The following is a 23545-nucleotide window of genomic DNA, read 5'->3' on the forward strand; positions in this document are numbered from 1 at the left end:
GTCCATGCTAAAGACTGCCCTTCTTGTCAGAGGGGATTCTCTCTCTTTTTAAAAAAAACCTTGCAGTTAGGGAACTTTCTGTTCATTTCAGCAGATGCCATTAATTTCCAAGTTGTAATGTGTGAAATTGGCCAGTGTCACTCAGAGGTACTTTACACAGTGGGGGGTGCAACAATATTGCTTGCGTTTACTAATGAGAAAAAAATGAATATGCCACCAGGTTAAGTTACCCATAAATTGCATCTCAACTCAATAAAGCATTGATAAAATGGTCAATAAACAACAATGTGTTCTAATTTATCACTGGAATAGATAATCAGGAACAGAAGTGGGGGAAATAAAAGTTAATGAGAATGAAAAGAACCAGCTGATCATTTCTCTTCATTTTCTTATATCTCTGAATAGATTTAATCACGGAATAAAATTTTAATTTTTTTTTGCAAAATTAACAGCACAGCTCAAACGTTCAGGTGAAGATTTAGAGTCTTAAAATTCCCCGGTCCACTGCATGATTCATTAGTGAAACTGTCAAGCAAATAGTAAAGCAGCGGGTGACAAAACACATTGATCTTTAGTTGGTTATGGGTACTTGAACATACAGTGACACAGAACCGAGAAAGAAGGACGTGAACGAGGATGTTAGTCCTTATTGTTCTGGGCAGCCTTTCTTGTGGCTCAGGGTGTTTTGATGGTGATTTGATTTGATTGTCATACTTATTAGTGAAAAGTATTGTTTCTTGCGCGCGATACAGACAAAATATACCGTTCATGGAGAAGGAAAGGAGAGAGTGCAGAATGTAGTGTTACAGTCATAGCTAGGGTGTAGAGACAGATCAACTTAATGCAAGGTAGGTCTATGCAAAGGTCTGGCAGCAGCAGGGAAGAAGCTGTTCTTGAGTCGGTTGCTACGTGACCTCAGACTTTTGTATCTTTTTTCCGACGGAAGAAGGTGGAAGAGAGAATGTTCCGGGGTGCGTGGGGTCCTTAATTATGCTGGCTGCTTTGCCGAGGCAGCGGGAAGTGTAGACAGAGTCAATGGATGGGAGACTGGTTTGCGCGATGGACTGGGCTTCATTCACGACCCTTTGTAGTTTCTTGCAGTCTTGGGCAGAGCAGGAACCATACCAAGCTGTGATACAACTGGAAAGAATGCTTTCTATGGTGCATCTGTAAAAATTGGTGGGAATTGTAGCTGACATGCCCAGTGTCCTTAGTCTAAAAAGTTGCAAAACAAAAAACAATATTCCTCCTCCTTGCTTAATGTTGCCACATGATGAAGTGTCAACTATGCTTAATCCACCACTGAACACCAATCCCTTGGGCTGCAGGAGAGTGCGTGGGGGATCTCAGCTGCTAACATGGTGCTGGGTTGAAGAAGGGTGAGGGGGGTTTGCATGGGTGCAAGGGTTTGGGGGGGTTTCCCCCAAACCCCAATAAATGAAGCAATTAGAGTCACCCCAGAACTCATTCAAAGTTTAAAGTTTAAACAATACTTTTCACTGTATCCCAATACACGTGGCAATAATAAATCAAATCAATTCAAAACACAGATTCAATTCAAAAAATTCCATAGCAAAAATCCATCGCTAAAAGTTGAAGTTTATTTATTAATGTAACAAGTAAGGCTTACATTAACACTGCAATGAAGTTACTGTGAAAATCCCCTCGTCGCCACACTCCGGCGTCTGTTCGAGTACACTCGGGGAGAATTTAGCACAGCCAATGCGCCTAACCAGCACGTCTTTCAGACTGTGGGAGGAAACCGGAGCACCTGGAGGAAACCCACGCTGACATTGGGGAGAACGTGCAGACTCCACACAGACAGTGACCCAAGCTGGGAATCAAACCCAAGTCCCTGGCGCTGTGAGGCAGCAGTGCTAGCCACTGTCCCGCCCTTTGTGCCACCATGTCGCCCATAGGTGCAGGGCATGTGGCGGGGCGAGGGGGTGGGGGTCTCAACCACTGACATGGCGTTGGGTGGGTGGGGGGGCTTGCATAGATGAAAAGGTTTTAGTTGGGGGTGACAGTAAATGAACCAATTGGAGTCTCTCCAAAACTCATTCTCTGAAGCTGTCCGGGAACTATATCAACACAAGTTATTTTTTTTTCTTCCTCCCGTACATAAATGAAGCATTTCCTTTTGAAATGGTTTACTTTCTGCTGCATAATGGCTACAGACAGTGGCACGGTTCTTGTGATATGCATCACAAAATGGTTATAATTAGTTGCTGCCTCACAAAGGAAAAGCAACATTGGGTTAGGAGAGTGCAAATTACTGAGCAAATGAATCTTTTTTTGTGTCAAAGTAGTTTGAGAGTAAGCTATGTAGTTGGTCACTAATTATAATCATGTAATTTATCATCTCAAATGTTCTCATGCAGAAAACAAGATGTTTTTTCTGTTTTTTCTCTCTTCCCTTTAGTTACCGTACCACCATACAGCCCATCATGATTGTGCTGAGTGCAACATGGGCAGAGACTTTCCTTATGTTAGTGAAATGCGGGGGTAAAGATATTACAATTGCCCATTTGGAACAAACTCATCAATTGCTTATTCATTAATACACGTTCACAGGTTTTGCAGTAAATCTTTCTGCCCAGTGCGAGTATTCCCAATCATCTGCATTCCCCAATCACTCAACTGGGACAATATACATGCTGAAAATTCTGAAACAACAGGGGGGTTGGGGGCGGGGAGGGGGTTGGGGAAGGATGGGAGAGGCGCAGGGAAACATTCCCATTGATTGATCTCTGGACAAGATTCCTTCCTTTTTACAACAAAATTGTTCACGGGATGTGAGGGCGGCACGGTGGCACAGTGGTTAGCACTGCTGCCCCTCAGTGCCAGGGACCCATATTCGATTCTGGCCTTGAGTGACTGTGTGGAGTTTGCACATTCTGCGTGTGTTTCCTCTGGGTGCTCCGGTTTCCTCCCACAGCCAAAGATCTGCAGGTTAGGTGGATTGGCCAAGGGAAATTTTCCCTTAGTGTCCAAAGATCTGCAGGTTAGGTGGATTGGCCAAAGTAAATTGTCCCTTAGTGTCCAAAGATCTGCAGGTTAGGTGGATTGGCCAAGGTAAATTGTCCCTTAGTATCCAAAGATGTGCAGGTTAGGTGGATTGGCCAAGGTAAATTGTCCCTTAGTATCCAAAGATGTGCAGGTTAGGTGGATTGGCCATGCTAAATTTGCCTTTAGTGTCCCAAGATATATAGGTTGGGGGATTGGCCATGCTAAATTGCCCCTTAGTGTCCAAAGATATGTAGGAAACATGTGGGGTCATGTGGATGGGGTGGGGGGGAGGGGGGGTGGGCCTGGGTAAGATGCTCTGTCAGAGAGTCGGTGCAGGCCCTATGGGCCAAATTGCCTCCTTCTGCACTGTAGAGATTCTGTGATTCTGCATTTGTGTCAGAGTCAAGGCTCCCTAATTGTTTTTTTTTAACTGAGTGGTTTGCTGGGCCATTTCAGAAGAGTCAACCACATTGCTGTAGCTCTGGAGTAACATGTAGCCCAGACCCTGTATAGACGGCAGATTTCCTTTCCTAAAGGACATTAATGAACCAAATTTGATTTGATTTATTATTGTCACATGTATTAATATACAGCGAAAAGTATTGTTTCTTGCGCACTATACAGACAAAGCATACCGTTCATAGAGAAGGAAAGGAGAGAGTACAGAACGTAGTGTTACAGTCATAGCTAGGGTGTAGAGAAAGATCAACTTAATGCGAGGTAGGTCCATTCAAAAGCCAGATGGCAGCTGGGAAGAAGCTGTTCTTGAGTCGGATGGCACGTATCCACAGACTATTGTATCTTTTTCCCGACGGAAGAAGGTGGAAGAGAGTATGTCCTGGGTGCGTGGGGTCCTTAGTTGTGCTGGCTGCTTTTCTGAGGCAGCAGGAAGTGTAGACAGAGTCAACGGGAGGTTGGTTTAAGTGATGGACTGGGCTTCGTTCACGACTCTTTTGTAGTTTCTTGTGGGTTTTTACAACAATGGATGAGAGTTATCATGATCACCATGAATGGAATTTAAATTCCACCAGCTGCCATGGTGGGATTCGAACCCATGTCCCCCAGGCTGTTAGCCTGGGCCTCTGGACCAGTAATCCGGTGGCATTACCAGTGAGCCACCTTTCCCCTCTTAAGTGCTGTGGTATGAAAATGAAGGTGGAGCAAAAATCTGTGCTCAGAAAAAAAATAAAAGCCCGTTGCAAATGTGATGTCACCATATTTGACCTTGAGCGTAGAGTTTCATTTCTTTGCCTTCCTTTCTGTAGTTCCTGTGGCCAGCCACTCGACTGTGTGACCCTGTAGCGTTATTTGTCACTTGGTTGGAAGGCTTCCGAGTATGATTAATGCACACAAAACCAAAATCAATATTGCGTTTGTTGAAATTGTGAGCTAAATAGATTAGATGTACTCACGGCGATACACTGCTCCTTCTTGCCATGACTCACCCTCTATCCCATGATTAAGGGACGTTCCACATGTAAAGGATTAAGCACTCCACTCCCCCCCGCCTCTCACTTTGCTCCAGACAGGTTTGTAGATAAATAGGATGTGAGGGACCTCAATAAAATGCTCATTCAAAGGGACTGAAAAGCATCCCCTCTTTCTCTCTGGACACACAGTCGCCACATGTCATCAATCAGTCTAATTCTGCAGAGCAGAGGAGTAAACAATGAAGAGATTGGCTTCCAGAAGCAGTAATACCAAGGCAGTGCTAAATGTCAGAGCCAATCATACACTCAGGAAGGGTGAATTAAATATCGGTGGTTTTAACTTTTATTATGGGAAAAATTGAATATTAATGATGAACCCATCCATCCGTCAGCCAATTTACGATGATAGTGATGCATTTCAGTAGCACATATGTTCCTGAAAAAGTCACCTGTCTGCCTGGAAGGTATAGCATCAGTACCAACTTTCATTTTCAATTTCCAATAACACTATTCAGGGTCTCCTGAGCCTCAGAAACAGTGTGTCCTCGTTTGGTCTTTAAATATTATTATTGATCCTTGGGTAAGAGTGCTCCGATGCTGGTTATTGGAGCGATGTACTGCACCCGCGTTCTACCAGATCATTTTGCTCCTTGCCACACTTACAAAAGCAACCTTTTAAGAGTTTGACAAATGTGCTGACGCCTCCACAATTACCGCAAAGCGTCCTCAGCTGCATGCAAATCCCTCCTGACAAGGACCCGCTTCCCAAACAAAGCATCTCGAAAAGAAAAAAATCTTCAATTTGGCAATTACGTCTTAGTTCCAATAGTGGCAGGTGCTGCTGTCACCTTCGCCACTGAGTGGTAAGTGGTGTTTTTGGAAGTAATTCGCTTTTCTCCCTTTGCACGAAGGCTAATTACAACTTCACAGCAAGGATGCGGAGCCAAGCCTACTGGATGTTGTCACCATGCCACTGGGATTCAGGTTAACCTGAAATACTGACAGAGCACAGGTCAGCCCGTCTTCACACGGAGGCGTCTTTGTAAAGAGCTTTAAAGAAGTTATCCACGAAGCTTGTTTGCGAGCACATTTATTTCGTTAAACTTCAATCCAGCCTGACAAAGATCATTGTATGATTCTCAAAGAACAAAGAAAATTACAGCACAGGAACAGGCCCTTCGGCCCTCCAAGCCTGCACCGACCATGCTGCCCGACTGAACTAAAACCTCACACTCTTCCGGAGACCATATCCCTCTATTCCCATCCTATTCATTTATTTGTCAAGACGCCCCTTAAAAGTCACTATTGTATCTGCTTCCATTACCTCTCCCGGCAGCGAGTTCCAGACAACCACTACCCTCTGTGTAAAAAAACTTGCCTTGTACATCTCCTTTAAACCTTGCCCCACATACCTTAAACCGATGCGCCCTAGTAATTGACTCTTCCACCCTAGGAAAGAGCATCTGACTATCCACTCTGTCCATGCCCCTCATAATCTTGCAGACTTCTATCAGGTCGTCCTCAATCTCCATCGTTCCAGTGAGAACAAACCAAGTTTCTCCAACCTCTCCTCATAACTAATGCCCTCCATATCAGGCAACATCATGATAAATCTTTTCTGTACCCTCTCCAAAGCCTCCACATCCTTCTGGTAGTGTGGTGACCAAAATTGAACACTATATCCCAAGTGCGGCCTAACTAAGGTTCTATAAAGCTGCAACATGACTTGCCAATTTTTAAACTCAGTGCCCCGGCCGATGAAGGCAAACATACCATATGCCTTCTTGACTATCTTCTCTACCTGCGATGTGACTTTCAGTGACTTGTACACACAGATCCTTCTGCCGATCAATACTCTTATTCCACTACTACCATTGGTACACCCGACGGCAGCTTTCTTGTCTCCTTTCAACGTAAATTTTTAGTTGTTCAGTAGAAAATTAATTTGCTCAGCGTTAAGTGGTTAAGAAAACTATTTATGACACCCCTGCATATTCTACACTTCCCGCTGCCTCGGCAAAGCAGCCAGCATAATCAAGGATCCCACGCACCCTGGACATTCTCTCTTCCACCTTCTTCCGTCGGGAAAAAGATACAAAAGTCTGAGGTCATGTACCAGCTGACTCAAGAACAGCTTCTTCCCTGCTGCCATCAGATTTTTGAATGGACCTACCTCACATTCAGTTGATCTTTCTCTATACCCCAGCTATGACTGTAACACTACATTCTGCACTCTCTCATTTCCTTCTCTATGAACGGTATGCTTTGTCTGTATAGCGCACAGGAAACAATACTTTTCACTGTATCCCAATACATGTGATAATAATAAATCAAATCAATTCAAAGTACCAATTCATTTCAAAAATTTCTATCACGAAATTCCATCTTTAAAAGTTAAAGTTTATTTATTAATGACAAGTAGGCTTACATTAACACTGCAATGAAGTTACTGTAAAAATCCCCCAGTTGCCACACTCCAGCGCCTGTTTGGGTTACACTGAGGGAGAATTTAGCACGGCCAATGCACCTAGATGGCACGTCTTTCGGACTGTGGAAAGAAACTGGTGCACCCGGAGGAAACCCACGCAGACACGGGGAGAAGGTGCAGACTCCGCACAGACAGTGTAGAGCATGTCTGTATGGCATGTTTGCCTGCATAGCGCGCAAGGAATAATATTTTTCACTGTATACTAATACATGTCATGATAATAAATCAAATCAATCAGAGACTGTGACCCAAGGCTGGAATTGAACCCGGGTCCCAGGCGCTGTGAGGCAGCAGTGCTAACCACTGCGCCACCGTGCCACACTAAATGGTGTCCTTCATCCTCCCCCCCTATCATTTGAAGCAAGTCAGTGGGAGAGGATGTTCAGTGTTCTGGATCCTGATGGGTCAATGGACCTGTGTATACATAGAACATAGAATAGTACAGCACAGAACAGGCCCTTCGGCCCACGATGTTGTGCCGAGTGTATGGTTTGGTATTCTGCTAAGTCATTGAGAATAGGACCGCAGAGGTTTATTGTGAGGTCTAAGTTAGCTGGTCTCATCTATGGCACCAGTTGGGACATTACGGCTGATGTTATTAATGCTGGACTGCCGAGGCAATGGGGGCGGTGGGGGGAGAAGAGAGGAAATTGATCCAATGTTCTCACTCCTGATTGCTATTCAGTGACCGTTTTCCACAAAACACACATATACAAGGTCAGGCTCAATCGTCCCCTCTTTAAATTGTGTGTCGGCACTCATTATCCAGACTGTCACACAATGAGTGGTGACTCAGAAGAAGTGCTGGAATCCTGCCAGCACCCAGAGTGACCTGGCCCAGTATGCAGACGAGGTGTTAAACCCGTCACCCCTCTCAGGTGGACGTAAGTCAGCCGCGACTTCGAAGACTAATTCCCGGCGTCCAGGCCAATAATTATCCCATCACGACAAAAACAAAAAGAGAAGCGACCTGGTCATTGCTGTGGGAGCTTGCTGTGCAAAAATTGCCATGTTCCTCGCTTTGCAAAAACGACTGTGCTTTAAGAGTACTTCATTGGCTTTATGATGTCCCAAGGCTGTGAAAGATAGTATGCTCATGGGGTTAAATGGAGAAAGGTGGAGGATGATCATCCAGAGCACATACGCTGGTATCGACATGATGGGCCGAATGGCCTACTTCTGTGCCGTATTTCAAAATAGTGCCCTCTTGTACTTGCCTTTGAGCCTTACACTTGCTCCATGCTTTCATCAGCATCCTATTTGCTACTCAGGAGGCTTGACACCATCCAGGGTGAAGCAGCCCCACTAGGTTACGATCCCTTCCACCTAAATGCAATCCCTCCGCCTCTGATGCATGTTGGCACTCTGAGCCCCCTGGGCAAGCCCATCGGGAACCCCCTTATGTGTGCAAGGGGGGTTTGCCTCATTGCTTGTGTTTGGTGGGGAGGGGGGGGGGGTCTCACCCTGATGCCTGTTTGGAGGGGGTGGGGTTTCACCCTCGCGTCTGTGTGGGTGGATTGGGGTGGGGGGATTGTCTTGATGCTTGTGTGGGGGTTCCCCGTATCTGTGGGGGGTTGTGGGAAGTGGGGGGGGGGTATTTTTTCAAATGCTAATGGGGGTGCCCTATAAAGATGGTGCCCTATAAAGATGGTGCCCCCTTCTCTGCACAGAATTCAAGAGAGAATCTAGAGAGGAAACTCGGCTCTTCAGCTGGGGAACTACACGTCAGTTTTCCCGCTGAGAACTGACACTCTGAAGAAATATCGGGAGATTCCACCCTACATCTGGGGCCACACCTCTCTGAATCCTGTCATAGTCCAGCCTCCCCAAACTGAAAATCTAACATTCAGAACCACCTTTATGGACAATGAAAATAGCATCAGCAGGAGGCCATTCAGCCCTTCTAGCCTGCTTCGCCATTCATTATGATCACGGCTGATCATCAAATTCAATATCCCCCTTTCCCCACATATCCCTTTAGCCCCAAGACCTATATCTAATTTCTTCTTGAAATCAGACAACGTTTTGGCCTCAACTATTTTCTGTGGTAGTGAATTCCACACATTCATCACCCTCTGGGTGAAGAAATTTTTCCTCACCTCAGTTCTAAAATGTTTATCCCTTATCCTCAAACTATGACCCCTAGTTCTGGACTCCCCTATCATCGGGAACATTCTTTCTGAATCTACCCTGTCTAACCCTGTTAGAATTTTATAAGTTTCTATGAGATCCCCTCTCACTCTTCTAAACTCAGTGAATATAATCTTAACCGACTTAGTCTTTCCTCATATGACAGTCCTGCCATCCCAGGAATCAGCCTGGTAAACCTTTGCTGTACTCCCTCTATTGTTACCGACACCAGGAAGCGTAGAGGAGAACATGCTCCTGTCTACATCGTAAGAAGTCTCACAACACCAGGTTAAAGTCCAACAGGTTTATTTGGTAGCAAATACCATAAGCTTTCGGAGCGCATAAACCTGTTGGATTTTAACCTGGTGTTGTGAGACTTCTTACTGTGTTTACCCCAGTCCAACGCCGGCATCTCCACATCCTGTCTACATCAACAGGGACGAAGTAGAAATGATTGAAAGCTTCAAGTATTTAAGTTTCCAGATCACCAACAACCTGTCCTGGTCCCCCCATGCCGACACTTTGGTTAAGAAAGCCCACCAATACCTCTACTTTCTCAGAAGACTAAGGAAATTTGGCATGTCAGCCACGACTCTCACCAACTTTTACAGATGCACCATAGAAAGCATTCTTTCTGGTTGTATCACAGCTTGGTATGGCTCCTGCTCTGCCCAAGACCGCAAGAAACTACAAAAGGCCATGAATGTAGCTCAATCCATCACGCAAACCAGCCTCCCATCCAATGACTCTGCCTACACTTCCTGCTGTTTCAGAAAAGCAGCCAGCATATTTAAGAACCCCACGTACCCTGGACATTTTCTCTTCCACCTTCTTCGGGAAAAAGATACAAAAGTCTGGGGTCATGTCCCAGCTGATTCAAGAACAGCTTCTTCTCTGCTACCATCAGACTTTTGAATGCACCTACCTTGCATTAAGTTGATCTTTCTCTATACCCTAGCTATGAATATAACACTACATTCTGCACCCTCTCCTTTCCTTCTCTATGAATGGTATGTGTTGGATAGCGCGCAAGAAACAATACTTTTCACTGTATATGAATACATGTGACAAAAATAAATCAAATCAAATCAAAATCTATAGCAAGGCCATCCTTCCTCAGATAAGGACACCAAAACTGCACACAATACACCAGGTGTGGCCTCACCAATGCCCTATACAACTGCAGTAAAAATGTTGTGTTTGTGGAGCTGGGAATTCTTTCCAGATCTGTACACTCAAGAGGGAATAAGAATTCAGGCCTGAGTCTGTGCGTGCCCTGAGCATCATAAAGTTAGAGGACCTGTTGCAGATATATAGCTGCTTCTGGAGCCCTGATTACATCAGGAGAACAAGCCTTGAGGAAGCTTTAAGTCTGACAGTGTAATGCTGTGTAATAACACCATTGCTGAGACTGTCTGCCTTAATGTCTATATTTTTAGTGGCGTTCATTAAATTTCCCCACACCTTTACGCGCAATCTGGGTACCTTCTTTATCAGCACCCAACCTTTGGAACAAGAAAGATGTTCATCAATCCTAACACTTTGTAATTGAATTTTAAAGGAGGATTCCTCAGCAACCCCTGCAACTGGGGACTTGTAAGATGGTTCTTTCTCACACAAGTGGCACCTTGATGGTCGATATCGCTTCTCGGCCTTTTGGCCAAGATCAAGTGTAGTATGGTCGGCAGCCCATGGTCGGCCGCACTTGGTTGAGGTCATTAGGTTACACTGAAGCTTCATATGTTTCATATGAAGCAATTTTTTAAAGCGGCATCTCGGCCTTTTGGCTAAGATGCAAATGAGCTCAAGTCTTGGAGGAGGAACCTCCCCCTTCTCCAATCAGCTTGGCTCATGTAGATCAGACCCAGGACAGGGTGGTTTGGTCGCTCGCCCTGTCTTGTCAGCCTGGATCTGAAATGTCTCAACTTGTTGAGACTCTGAATTGGATTTGATTTGATTGAATTGGAAAAGTATAAAAAACAAAATCTGTATCACTGCAAATTGAGTCTCTCGTGTTGGTCCTTGTTATATTGGCTGACTTGTGGGGAATAATAGGGCGACATGGTGGTTAGCGCTGCTGCCTCACAGCGCCAGGAACCCGGGTTCGATTCCGGCCTTGGGTGACAGTCTGTGTGGAGGTTGCATGTTCTCCCCCCTGTCTGTGGGAGTTTCCTCTGGGTGCTCCGGTTTCTCCCAGACTCCAAAGGTGTGCAGGTTAGGTGCTAAATTGTCCCATAGAGTCAGGGGGATTGGAAGGATAAATGCATGGGGTTACGGGGATAGGGTCAGGGTGGGATTGTTGATGGCACAGGTTCGATGGGTTGAATGGCCTTCTTCTGCACTATAAGGATTGCAGTGATGCCCATGTCTTGAAAATGAACTTTTTAAAAAGATTGGCATGATGTAGGAGAACGTGATGCAGCCACGCCAAACCCACAGCTGCACTAAAGCATCGCTTGTGACTTGACCTTGAACTGCATTGGTGCCAATAGCAAATGCTAACGTGTAACGTGTTCCACTCTCAACGTTGACCTCCCCCTCACCTTCATGAGCACAAAAATGAGAATGCAAACTCAACGAGCTAAATCTTACCAACAAATGGCAGCATCTTGTTTCTGGCAAGAAAACCAATGTGTCTCCAGCAAACCAGTTCGTTTTCTCTCCAGATCTTACCACACTCTGTCAAAAAAATCAAGGGAGTGCATTTCACACCCCGATACGGGAAAGGGGGGATGTTAGCATGCCGGCAAAACTTGGCTGCACAGAGATTGGGGTGCCATCTTCAAAAGGCACCCTGATCATAACCTGTATAAAGCTCCCTTCCCCAGACAACCAGGGAGGTCTCAGGGACTCCCCTCCCCACTCTTGATCATTGGCCCCTTCTTCCCCCCATCCCCCGATCATTGGCACCTTCTCCCCCTCCCCCTCCTATCTTTGGCAGTGACCGGATCTTTCCCGCCCCTCGCCAGTGACATCATCACGTACTCACGCAGAACGGGCGTCAACCCGCTGCACATTCATAGAATCATAGAACCCCTACAGTGCAAAAGGAGGCCATTCAGCCCATCGAGTCTGCACCGACCACAATTCCACCCAGCTCCTATTCCCGTAACCCCACATATTTATCCTGCTAGTCTCCCGACACGAAGGGGCAATTAAGCATGGCCAATCAACCTAACCCGCCTCCCTCCGATCAGTGGCCCCCTCTCTCCCCCTCCGAATCTACCCTGCCCCCCACCCCATTCACAGTCTGAGCCGGCATCTCCAGCTCCTCCATCCGTTCCCAGCCACCACCATAATCTAAATGAATCCTCCTCCTCCTTCCCCAAGAGGCTCTCACTGGGGCCTGCTCCTTGACACGGGTTGGCAGTGCCAAGTTGGCATGGGCTTGGTGGCAACCTGGCAATGCCAATCTGTGCCAAGGGCCAGGGCCAGGGCCCTGCCTGGCCACGTCCCTCTCCACTTTGGGTGGGAGGTGGGGCTATACTCACCTTTCTGTCTGTCTGTGTGAACCTGTTGTAAAGTCACGTCGGTGCAGTGTCAATATACAGTGTGGGGGATCAGTATTTGGTGAAGGGGCGAGTTCATAACATTTAAATATATTCAAATGAATGTACAGCAGGTTCACACTTGTTCTGCATGAGAAAGGTTTTGTTTATTATTCACTTGCGGGGCCTGGGCATCTCTGGCTGGCTATTGCCCATCCCCACTTGTCCGCTAGGGCAGTTGCGAATCAGCCACATTGCTGTGGCTCTGGAGACACATGTAGCCCAGACTAGGTAAGGACGGCAGATTTCCTTCCCTAAAGGACATTAGCGAACCAGACGGGTTTTTCCGACAATCGACAATGGGTCATCAGTAGATTCTTAATTCCAGATATTTTTAATTGAATTCAAATTACACCATCTGCCGTGGCGGGATTCGTATCCATGCCCCCAGAACATTCGCTGAGTTTCTGAATTAATAGCCTAGCGATAATACCACTAGGCCATCGCCTCCTCTTAAATATACTTAAATGAATTGCTGTGATACAGATATTGACTATCACAGGTGCCACTTGGACGGTACGGTGGCACAGTGGTTAGCACTGCTGCTTCACAGCGCCAGGGACCTGGGTTCAATTCCGGTTTCAGGTCACTGTCTGTGTGGAGTTTCTGCGTGGGTTTCCTCCGGGTGCTCCGGTTTCCTTCCACACTCCGAAGATGTGCGGGTTAGGTTGATTGGCCATGCTTAATTGCCCCTTCGTGTCGGGAGACTAGCAGGATAAATATGTGGGGTTACGGGAATAGGAGCTGGGTGGAATTGTGGTCGGTGCAGACTCGATGGGCTGAATGGCCTCCTTTTGCACTGTATGATTCTATGAATGTGCAGCGGGTTGACGCCCGTTCTGCGTGAGTACGTGATGATGTCACTGGCAAGGGGCGGGAAAGATCTGGTGACTTCCGGATCTTGAGGCCCCGCCAGTGTTCGCACAGGCAGCAAACATGATCGCCCGCAATATAACCAAACTACAGCGAATATAAAATCTCCACTATGCATGGGCGAAGCTTGTTCAGAATGCTGTGTTTTTTCCGACTCTTGTACTACTGACGATATCTTTAAGCTGGGAGTATTTTTCAGCCTCTGGTGTGCTTTGAGCCGTGCTCTACTGAAAGGTTGCAGTCTGTTTTCACCGCCTCATCTCTCTGACCGTCATTTTGTGCTGGAGAACTTTCTATACTCTTCGTTTCCCTTTATCCTTTTCAATATTCCAAGCAGACACGCACTGCAGCAAGCCCGCGCGCTTTCCCATCACCTCCACGGGTTTTTATCTTTCGTGAAACTGAGCTTTTCTTTTCCCTGTCGAGATTGTCCAAGCTGCTTACAGAACCGGTTAACAGTAAGGCACAGCCAGTGGCTTCCCTCTCCGCCGGTTTGGTTTTGGCAGGTTCGCCAATATTTTTTTGTGTGCCGCAGCGAGGGGCTGGAAAGTCGGTCTTTGGCTGACGGATTCAGTGTGAAAGTAGCTCACATGTGGTTGCCTGTCAGCAGCTGCACTGAAATGTGTAATTGTCAGATGCAGTTTCTGAGTGTGTCTCCGGAGATAAGATTGAAAGTGGATATTCTGATGAAAAGTTAATCCAGGCTGAATTGATTCATTAGATGGCAGTAAAAGCTGTTAAAAATCATATATAAAAGCTACAGGAGATCCTGCATTACTGAGCTTCATGGAGCTTTCACAAAGATTTTGTTATCTTTGTTCAGAAATATCAATGATTAAAATTGGGGTTATTGGCAAGACACATCTCCTTGACATTATGTTCAATATTTCTCACTCTCCCCACATGCTTTGAACAAAAGGCTTTCCCCCTTAAATTAATCGTGCTTTTTCAGCAGGTGGCTGAGATTTTTTTATTTGGGTGAATTTGTTCTTTTATTCATTAATGGGGTATGGGCGTCGCTGGCTGGCCAGCATTTACTGTCCATCCTGAGTTTTCCAAGGGCAGTTGGGAGTCAACCACATTGCTGTGGCATAGTGGCATTATCGCTAGACAATTAATCCAGAAACTCAGCTAATGTTCTGGGGACCCAGGTTCGAATCCCGCCACGGCAGATGGCGGAATTCGAATTCAATTTTTAAAAAATCTGGAATTAAGAATCTACCGATGACCATGAATCGATTGTTGGAAAAACCCATCTGGTTCACTAATGTCCTTTAGGGAAGAAAATCTGTGAGGAATACCTGACCTCCCACCTAATCCCATCCACCAGCACTTGGCCCATTGCCCTGAATGTTATGACATGCCAATTGCTCATCCAGGTACTTTTTAAAAGGATGAGCGGCAACATAGAAACATCGAAGATAGGAGTAGGAGGAGGCCATTTGGCCCTTCGAACCTGCTCCGCCATTCATCACGGTCATGGCTGATTGTCCAACTCAGTAGTCAGTAGCTTTTTCCCCCTAACCTTTGACCCTATTCGCCCCAAGTGCTATACCCAGCCGCCTCTTGAATACATTCAATGTTTTAGCATCAACTACTTCCTGTGGTAATGAATTCTACAGGCTCACCACTCTTTGGGTGAAGAAATGTCTCATCTCCGTCCTATATGGTCTACCCCGAATCCTCAGACTGTGACCCCTGATTCTGGACTCCCCCACCATCAGGAACATCCTCCCTGCATCTACCCTGTCTGATCCTGTTAGAATTTTATAAGTCTCTATGCGATTTCCCTCCCTCATTCGTCTGAACTCCAACAAAAATAATCCTAATCTAGTCAATCTCTCCTCATACATCAGTCCTGCCATTCCCAGAATCAGCCTGGTAAACCTTCGCTGCACTCCCTCAAGAGCAAGAACATCCTTCCTCAGAAAAGGAGACCAAAACTGCACACAATACTCTAGGTGTGGCCTCACCAAGGCCCTGTCGATTGGTACGTGACCGTAGACTTTTGTATCTTGTTCCCAATGGAAGAAGGTGGAAGAGAGAATGTCCGGGGTGCGTGGGGTCCTTAATTATGCTGGCTGACAGAGTCAATAGATGGGAGGTTGGTTTCTACCCTTCCGGGGACCGTATCCCTCTATTCCCATTTTATTCATGTATTTGTCGAGATGCCCCTTAAAAGTTACTATCGTATCTGCTTCTACTCCCTGCCCCGGCAGGAAGTTCCAGGCACCTACCACCCTCTTGCCTCATACATCTCCTTTAAACCTTGCCCCTCGCACCTTAAACCTATGCCCCCTAGTAATTGACTCTTCCATCCTGGGGAAGAGCTTCTGACTATCCACCCTGCCCACGCCCCTCGTAATCCTGTAGACTTTTAACAGGTAGCCCCTCAACCTCCGTCATTCCAGTGAGGACAAACCAAGTTTCTCCAATCTCTCCTCATAGCTAATGCCCTCCATACCAGGCAACATCCTGGTAAATCTTTTCTGTAGCCTCTCCAAAGCCTCCACATCCTTCTGGTAGTGTGGCGACCAGAATTGAACACTATATCCTAAGTGTGGTCTAACTAAGGTTCTCTAAAGCTGCAACATGACTTGCCAATTTTTAAACTCAATGCCCCAGCCGATGAAGGCAAGCATGCCGTATGTCTTCTTGACTACCTTCCCCACTTGGTTTACTTCTCCTATTTTGTATGTTCCTACCTTCTTCTCTCAGCTATATTTCACACATGGGTTACCAGGATATGCGGAAAGAGAAATTAGTGAGAGAAAAATATAATTGTTCTGTGCCTTGGGGAAATGGGGCTCATGGCAGAAGATGTGCACATCACATAACAGAAGCGCTCACAGGAGTATTGGATAACACCACAAAATACATGGAAGCTCTTGCAGAGAAAAATTAAAACGAGTTCACCTCAAGCTTGAGTGAGCTATTGTTACTGCATTTTCCCATTTCCAACACCAGCAGTCACTCGAATCCCTCTCAATGAGATTGCCAATTTACAACTCATTTATGTTGGATTGAGACTGCCAAAACAGATTTTCTGACTGAGACTTTATTTCCATCACTGTGGGCTGGACTTCAGTTTTTTTAGCTAAGGCCAGTCTAAACGAAACAGTCTAATTTGTCATGACTACACAGCTCTGCTTCCTGCGATGTTAAATTGAGGTGTGATTGGGACAGAATGCCTTGGTTCACTATCTCTGATCTTGATGTGGAGGTGCTGGCGTTGGACTGGGGTAAACACAGTAAGAAGTCTCACAACACCAGGTTAAAGTCCAACAGATTTATTTGGAATCACGAGCTTTCGGAGCGCTGCCCCTTCATCATGTGAGTGGAGAGGTAGGTTCACAAACACAGCGTATATAGACAGAGACACAATAGCAAGATAATGGTTGGAATGCGAATATTGCACTGTGGTCCAGGATTATAGACTAAAACCTGTGGTTGGAATGCAGAACTACCTACCATGGGAGTGGTTGATACAAACCAAAGTTGGTTACATGGGAGGTAAGTTTCACTACAGTTGTACAGGGTGTTGGTGAGTCCACATTTAAGGTACTGTGTGCAGTCTGGGGCTTCCTTATCTAACAAAGGATATAATTGTATTAAGTTTATTTATTACTGTCACAAGTAGGCTTATATCAACACTGCAATGAAGTTATCGTGAAAATCCCCTAGTCGCCACACTCCGGCGCCTGTTTAGGTCAATGCACCCTAACCAGCACGTCTTTTGGACTGTGGGAGGAAACTGGAGCACCTGGAGGAAACCCACGCAGACATGGGGAGAACGTGCAGACTCCGCATAGACAGTGATCCAAGCCGGCACCGAACCCAGGTCCCTGGCGCTTTGAGGCAGCAGTGCTAACCACTGTGCCATTAGACGCAGTTCAGTTAACTGATTCCTGGGATGAAGGGGTTCAATTCCCGGCTTGGGTCACTGTCTGTGCGAAGTTTGCACATTCTCCCCGTGTCTGCATGAGTTTCCTCCGGCTGCTCCGGTTTCCTCCCACAGTTCAAAGATGTGCGGGTTAGGTGGATTGGCCATGTCAAATTGACTCCAGTGTCAGGGGGATTATTAAGATAACTACGTGGATTATCAGAGTAACATGAGGTTATGGCGATAGGGCCTGGGTGGGATTCATGTTGGTGCAGGCTTGATGGCCCAAATGGCCTCCTCCTGCATTGTAGGGATTGTATGAACCTTGATCTTATTGAAAGGCAGAGCAGGCTCAAAGGGCTAAATGGCCTCCTGCTGATCCTAAGTCTTGTGTTTTTGCATGTGAGGGAGAAAGGGATAGGATGAGATCGAGGAATGGGAGGTTGTTCATGTTGGAGCGTAAAGCAGTTAGACAGAAATATCTGTTTCGGAGCTCGTACATTCAACGTAATTCCGTGCAAAGTTCTCTTGAAACAACAATTGAATGATACCTTCAATAAAAAAAGGTTTTGAGAGTGCCTCCCCGGACGCCTAAGTGAATAAATACAGAGCAGAATGTGCTGTGTCTGGTCTATTCTTGCAGCATTTATTAGGGCTTTACAATTGGTCTCGATCATAGATCATAGAAACCCTACAGTGCAGAAGGAGGCCATTCGGCCCATCGAGTCTGCACCGACCACAATCCCACCCAGGCCCTACCCCCACGTATTTTACCCGCTAATCCCTCTAACCTACACATCCCAGGACTCTAAGGGGCAATTTTTTAACCTGGCCAATCAACCTAACCCGCACATCTTTGGACTGTGGGAGGAAACTGGAGCACCCGGAGGAAACCCACGCAGACACGAGGAGAATGTGCAAACTCCACACAGACAGTGACCCGAGCCGGGAATCGAACCCGGGACCCTGGAGCTGTGAAGCAGCAGTGCTAACCACTGTGCTACCGTGCCGCCCCTACTGTGCTACCGTGCCGCCCATTCCAGTGTGAGAGAGGTCGGGGTCAGTTAAATTCTCCCACAGCTAATCACCATCAGCTGTAAGAATAGACGTAAGATAGATGGGGAGGGGAGGTTGGAGCTTGTATCCCAACCCTATTATTTTCAAAAAAGCTACCAATTCAAATCATCGTTGAGAAAGTTAACTAACTTTAAATTTTAATTTAGGAAATTAAAACCAACCTACTCAAAGCCTAAACTTGACCTGTTGTTACTACAGCTTTGAATGTTCCCATTTCTAATAGCAGCAATCACTCGGATCTCCTTCAGTGAGATTGCTAATTTAGCATCAGTTTATGTTGTGTTATCCCAGAGCAGCACTAAGGCTGCCAAAAGCGGATTTTATGATAAAGATTTTAATCCCATTACAGTGGGCTGGACTTCCGTTGAGATCTTGTAGAAAGGACGGTTCCAATTCAATGATAAATTTGTTCCAATTACAACCAATGAAAGTAAGTAGGATATACAAGTTTTTATCGCAAACATGCTTTAACTTCACAGGGATTATAAAATAATGTAGGTCAGATGGACGAAAAGTCCCACTGTTAATATTTGGCCCATCATATCTGCACCGACCACAATCCCATTTGATTTGATTTGATTTATTATTGTCACATGTATTAACATACAATGAAAACTATTGTTTCTTGCGCGCTATGCAGACAAACCATACCGTTCATAGAGAAGGAAATGAGAGAGTGCAGAATGTCGTGTTACAGTCATAGCTAGGGTGGAGAGAAAGATCAACTTAATGCGAGGTAGGTCCATTCAAAAGTCTGACAGCAGCAGAGAAGAAGCTGTTCTCGAGTCGGTTGGTACGTGACCTCAGACTTTTGTATCTTTTTCCCGATGGAAGATGGTGGAAGAGAGTGTGTCCGGGGTGCGTGGGGTCCTTAATTATGCTGGCTGCTTTGCCGAGTAAGCGGGAAGTGTAGACAGAATCAATGGATGGGAGGTTGGTTTGTGTGATGGATTAGGCTACATTCACGACGTTTTGTAGTTCCTTGCGGCCTTGGGCAGAGCAGGAGCCATACCAAGCTGTGATACAACCAGAAAGAATGCTTTCTGTGGTGCATCTGTAAAAGTTGGTGAGAGTCATAGCTGACATGCCAAATTTCCTTCGTCTTCTGAGAAAGTATTGATGAACCCTATTCCCGTAACCCCACATATTTACCCCACTAATCCCCCTGACACGAAGATCAATTTAGCATGGCTAATCAACCCGCACATCTTTGGATTGTGGGAGGAAACCAGAGCACCCGGAGGAAACCCACGCAGACACGGGGAGAACGTGCAGACTCCACACAGACAGTGATCCAAGCGGGAATTGAATCCAGGTCCCTGGCACTATGAGGCAGCAGTGCTATTGTGCCACTGTGCCACCTGAACTAAATCATGCTGGTGCTTCTCTGTAGAGTGGGAAAACTCCAGAGGCAAACCTTCCAGCAAAAGATGATCATTTGTTTAAAGTGATGTCTTACTTATAAACCCAGAACACTTCTGTTGTATCTTGCCACTGGGGGTATCCCAAGGACTGAGTCCACAAACAGACGTCGGGGGGAACACAGTCCACACTCCAACTCCTACTGCCCTCCCAGGATGGTCCCCCATGGGGAGGTGATGATGTAGTGGTATTATCGCTGGATTATTAATCCAGAAATTTAGCTAATGTTCTGGGGACCTGGGTTCAAATCCCACCACGGCAGGTGGTGGAATTTGAATTCAATAAAAAATACCTGGAATTAATAATCTACTGATGACCATGAAACCATTGTCGATTGTCGGAAAAACCCGTCTGGTTCACTAATGTCCTTTAGGGAAGGAAATCTGCCGTCCTTACCCGGTCTGGCCTACATGTGACTCCATGGCCACAGCAATGTGGTAAAAGTTGATTGAAGGATATGCCGGGCCATGAGGTTACAGTTTGTGGTTGAGAATTCTGCTGCTACTGATGGCCCACAACGCCTCATGGAGCCCAGTTTTGAGTTACTAGATCTGTTCAAAATCTATCCCATTTAGCCATGATGTGAAGATGCCGGTGTTGGACTGGGGTGGGCACAGTAAGAAGTCTCACAACGCCAGGCTAAAGTCCAACAGGTTTATTTGGAATCACGAACTTTCGGAGCACTGCTCCTTCATCAACACTCCGAAAGCTCATGATCCCGAATAAACCAGTTGGACTTTAACCTGGTGTTGTGAGACTTCTTATTGTCCCATTTAGCACAGTGGGGGTGCCACACAAAACGATGGAGGGTATCCTCTGTGTGAAAATGGGACTTTGTCTCGACAAGGACTGTGCAGTGGCCACTCCTACCGATACTCACATAGAGAGATGCATCCACAACAGACAGGTTGGTGATGATGAAGTCAGGTAGGTTCATCCCTCTTGTTGGTTCCCTTACCACTTGCCACGGCCCCAGTCTAACCACAATGTCCTTTCGGGTTCAGCCAGCTCAATCAGTAGCGGTGCTACCGAGCCAGTCTTGGATGATGGACATTGAATTCCCCCACCCAGAGTGCGTTCTGTGCTCTTGCCGCCCTCACTGTTTCTTCTTGTGACGTTCAGCATGAAGGAGTACTGGGTCATCAGCTGAGGAGGAGTGGGATGGTGTAAAAAGGAGTTTGTAGGGTCCGTAAGAGCATGAGATAAGACTGTAAGGAGCAGAATAAGGCCATTCGGCCCTTCAAGTCTGCTCCACCGTTCAACCATGACTGATAAGTTTCTCAATCCCATTCTTCCGCTTTTCTCCTTGTAACCCTTGATTGCCTTACCAATCGAGAACCCATATATCTCTGTCTTAAATGCACTCAATGACCTGGCCTCCACAGCCTCCTGTGGTGATGAATTCCACAGATTCACCACCCTCTGGATCTGTTCGACAGGGCTGAGTGTGCCATTGTCCTGTCTAGTGCCTAGGAAGGTGTTGGGTCCAGTTTAATACAATTGAGTCGATTGCTGGGGCATTTCAGATGATCAACAGTGGTTTCATGGGCTGATCTGACGAAGGAGCATTGCTCCGAAAGCTTATGGTATTTGCTACCAAATAAACCTGTTGGACTTTAACCTGGTGTTGTGAGACTTCTTATTATAAGTGAGACCAGCTTTTAATTCCAGAATTGTTCATTAAATTTAAATTCCAGTCCCTACCATGGTGGGATTTGAACCCAAGTCCCCAGAGTAATAGTTTAGGCCCCTGGATTACTAGTCCAGTGACATTACTACTCCGTCTCTGCCTCCCCTTATTAAAAACTCTCTGTCCCACATCTAACTCCACAACCTTCTCATACAAGACACAGGCCTTAAAATAAGAAGTCTCACAACACCAGGTTAAAGTCCAACAGGTTTATTTGGCAGCCCTAGCTTTCGGAGTCTCAGGCTCCTGAACCTGGTGTTGTGAGACTTCTTACTGTGCTTACTCCAGTCCAACGCCAGCATCTCCACATCATGGCCTTAAAATAACACAGTGTAACCCCAGCGAGGCCTAGAAATTTCACCAAGATCACGCCTGCCAGTCCCCTCCATCACTGGCCCCCGAACGACTGATTTCAGACGTGGGAACTCACGTCTCCAGACGTTCCCAACCCCTGCTCGTTATTTGGTCCTGTAAGAGGCAGTCAGAATTCCATGCCTTCAAGGCAATGGGGAAACAATGGTAACCTGATTCGTTGAGATATTCCCTGTTTCCTCGGGATGGGGAGTTTTGCTACGCTGTGACCAGAATTTTGGATGAAGACCGGTCTTCATCTGTGGAACTTCAGGGCTGCTCTCAGCTCCCATTGCTCTTCTGGTTTCCTCCTCACTTCGACCGGACGCCCTCCACCAGTCCCCGAAGCTCAAGTCACATTTCCTCCAACTGCAGCTCACGTTGGCACTCATTGGGCAGAATTCTCTGGCCGTTCACGCCCCGCTGCCACTGCCAGCGAGGACAGAGAACATTCGGCGCGGGGCCAAATCTCCCTTCACCGCAGCAGGACCCGGAGAATCCCACTGGCATGAACAGCCGGAGAATCCCACCCTTTGTCCTTGTCCCGTTTCCCACTGGCATTCTCCCATAACTCCCGGTACTCATTTCTTTCTCCACGATGCCAGCGATCTTCTTTCTTCCCGCCCCCAAACCCAGCCGAAACAGCGATCTCAGCTTCGTCTCTCTTCTCTTCACCCTCTCTTCAAAGCACAACTGCCAGCTTTCGCTCCCTACCTTCATCCCTTCAATACCGTCCAATCCGCACCGCACTCACTCCTTCCTTTCCTCCCCACATCTTACTGTCATAACTGTGGGGCAGCACGCTGGCACAGTGGTTAGCACTGTTGCCACACAGCACCAGGGACCCGGATTCGATTCCCGGGTTCGGGTCACTGTCTGTGTGGAGTCTGCACGTTCTCCCTGTGTCTGCGTGGGTTTCCTCCAGGTGCTCCAGTTTCTTCCCACAGTCAGAAAGACGTGCTGGTTAGGGTGCATTGGCCATGATAAATTCTCCCTCAGTGTACCCGAACAGGTGCTGGAGTGTGGCGACTAGGGGATTTTCACAGCGTTAATGTAAGCCTACTTACATTATTTAATTGTTAATGTATTTAAGTAAGCCTACTTAAATACATAAACTTTAAACTGCATACAGCATCGAGCAGGCCGATCTTCCCGTCTGTGGGAATCCCTTCCCAGCATGAATTGTAGGAAGTACGCAAGGAAATGAGTGCTGATTTGTGTCAAAGAACAAAGAACAGAGAGAACAAAGAGCAGTACAGCACAGGAACAGGCCCCTTCGGCCCTCCAAGCCTGCGCCGATCATGATGCCTGCCTAAACTAAAACCGTATGCACTTACGGAGTCCGTATCCTTCCATTCCCATCCTATTCATGTATTCGTCTAATTATCATTTTGTTTTAATGTTTTGCCATTATTATCTGGTCCACTCTCAGAACAGTTGCAGCGAGGTTAATTCCCCAGTGTTTAGCCAAGCATCGGTCTAGTATTCCAGCCTCAAGCAAGCCCTTCAGCCATGAACCTTTGTCTTGAATATCCAATCCAATGTTTTTGGTTCCTTCCTCATGTACTGCATACAATGAAATGACAATTCATCTGAATGAACCACAGCTCGTGGAATACTTTTGAAAGCGGCACGGTGGCACAG

General features: G+C 46.5%; 1 protein-coding gene and 1 pseudogene across 3 annotated transcripts in view; both read left to right on the top strand.

The window, feature by feature from the left end:
• The window catches only part of macrod2 (mono-ADP ribosylhydrolase 2), a 937884-nt gene that overhangs the window by 692567 nt on the left and 221772 nt on the right, over nucleotides 1–23545 (top strand). The gene's annotated exons all lie outside the window — the stretch shown is intronic.
• Nucleotides 10698–10917, top strand: LOC144504927 (U2 spliceosomal RNA; annotated as a pseudogene).

The sequence above is a fragment of the Mustelus asterias genome, chromosome 15 (assembly GCF_964213995.1).
Source record: "Mustelus asterias chromosome 15, sMusAst1.hap1.1, whole genome shotgun sequence".
NCBI lineage: Eukaryota > Metazoa > Chordata > Chondrichthyes > Carcharhiniformes > Triakidae > Mustelus > Mustelus asterias.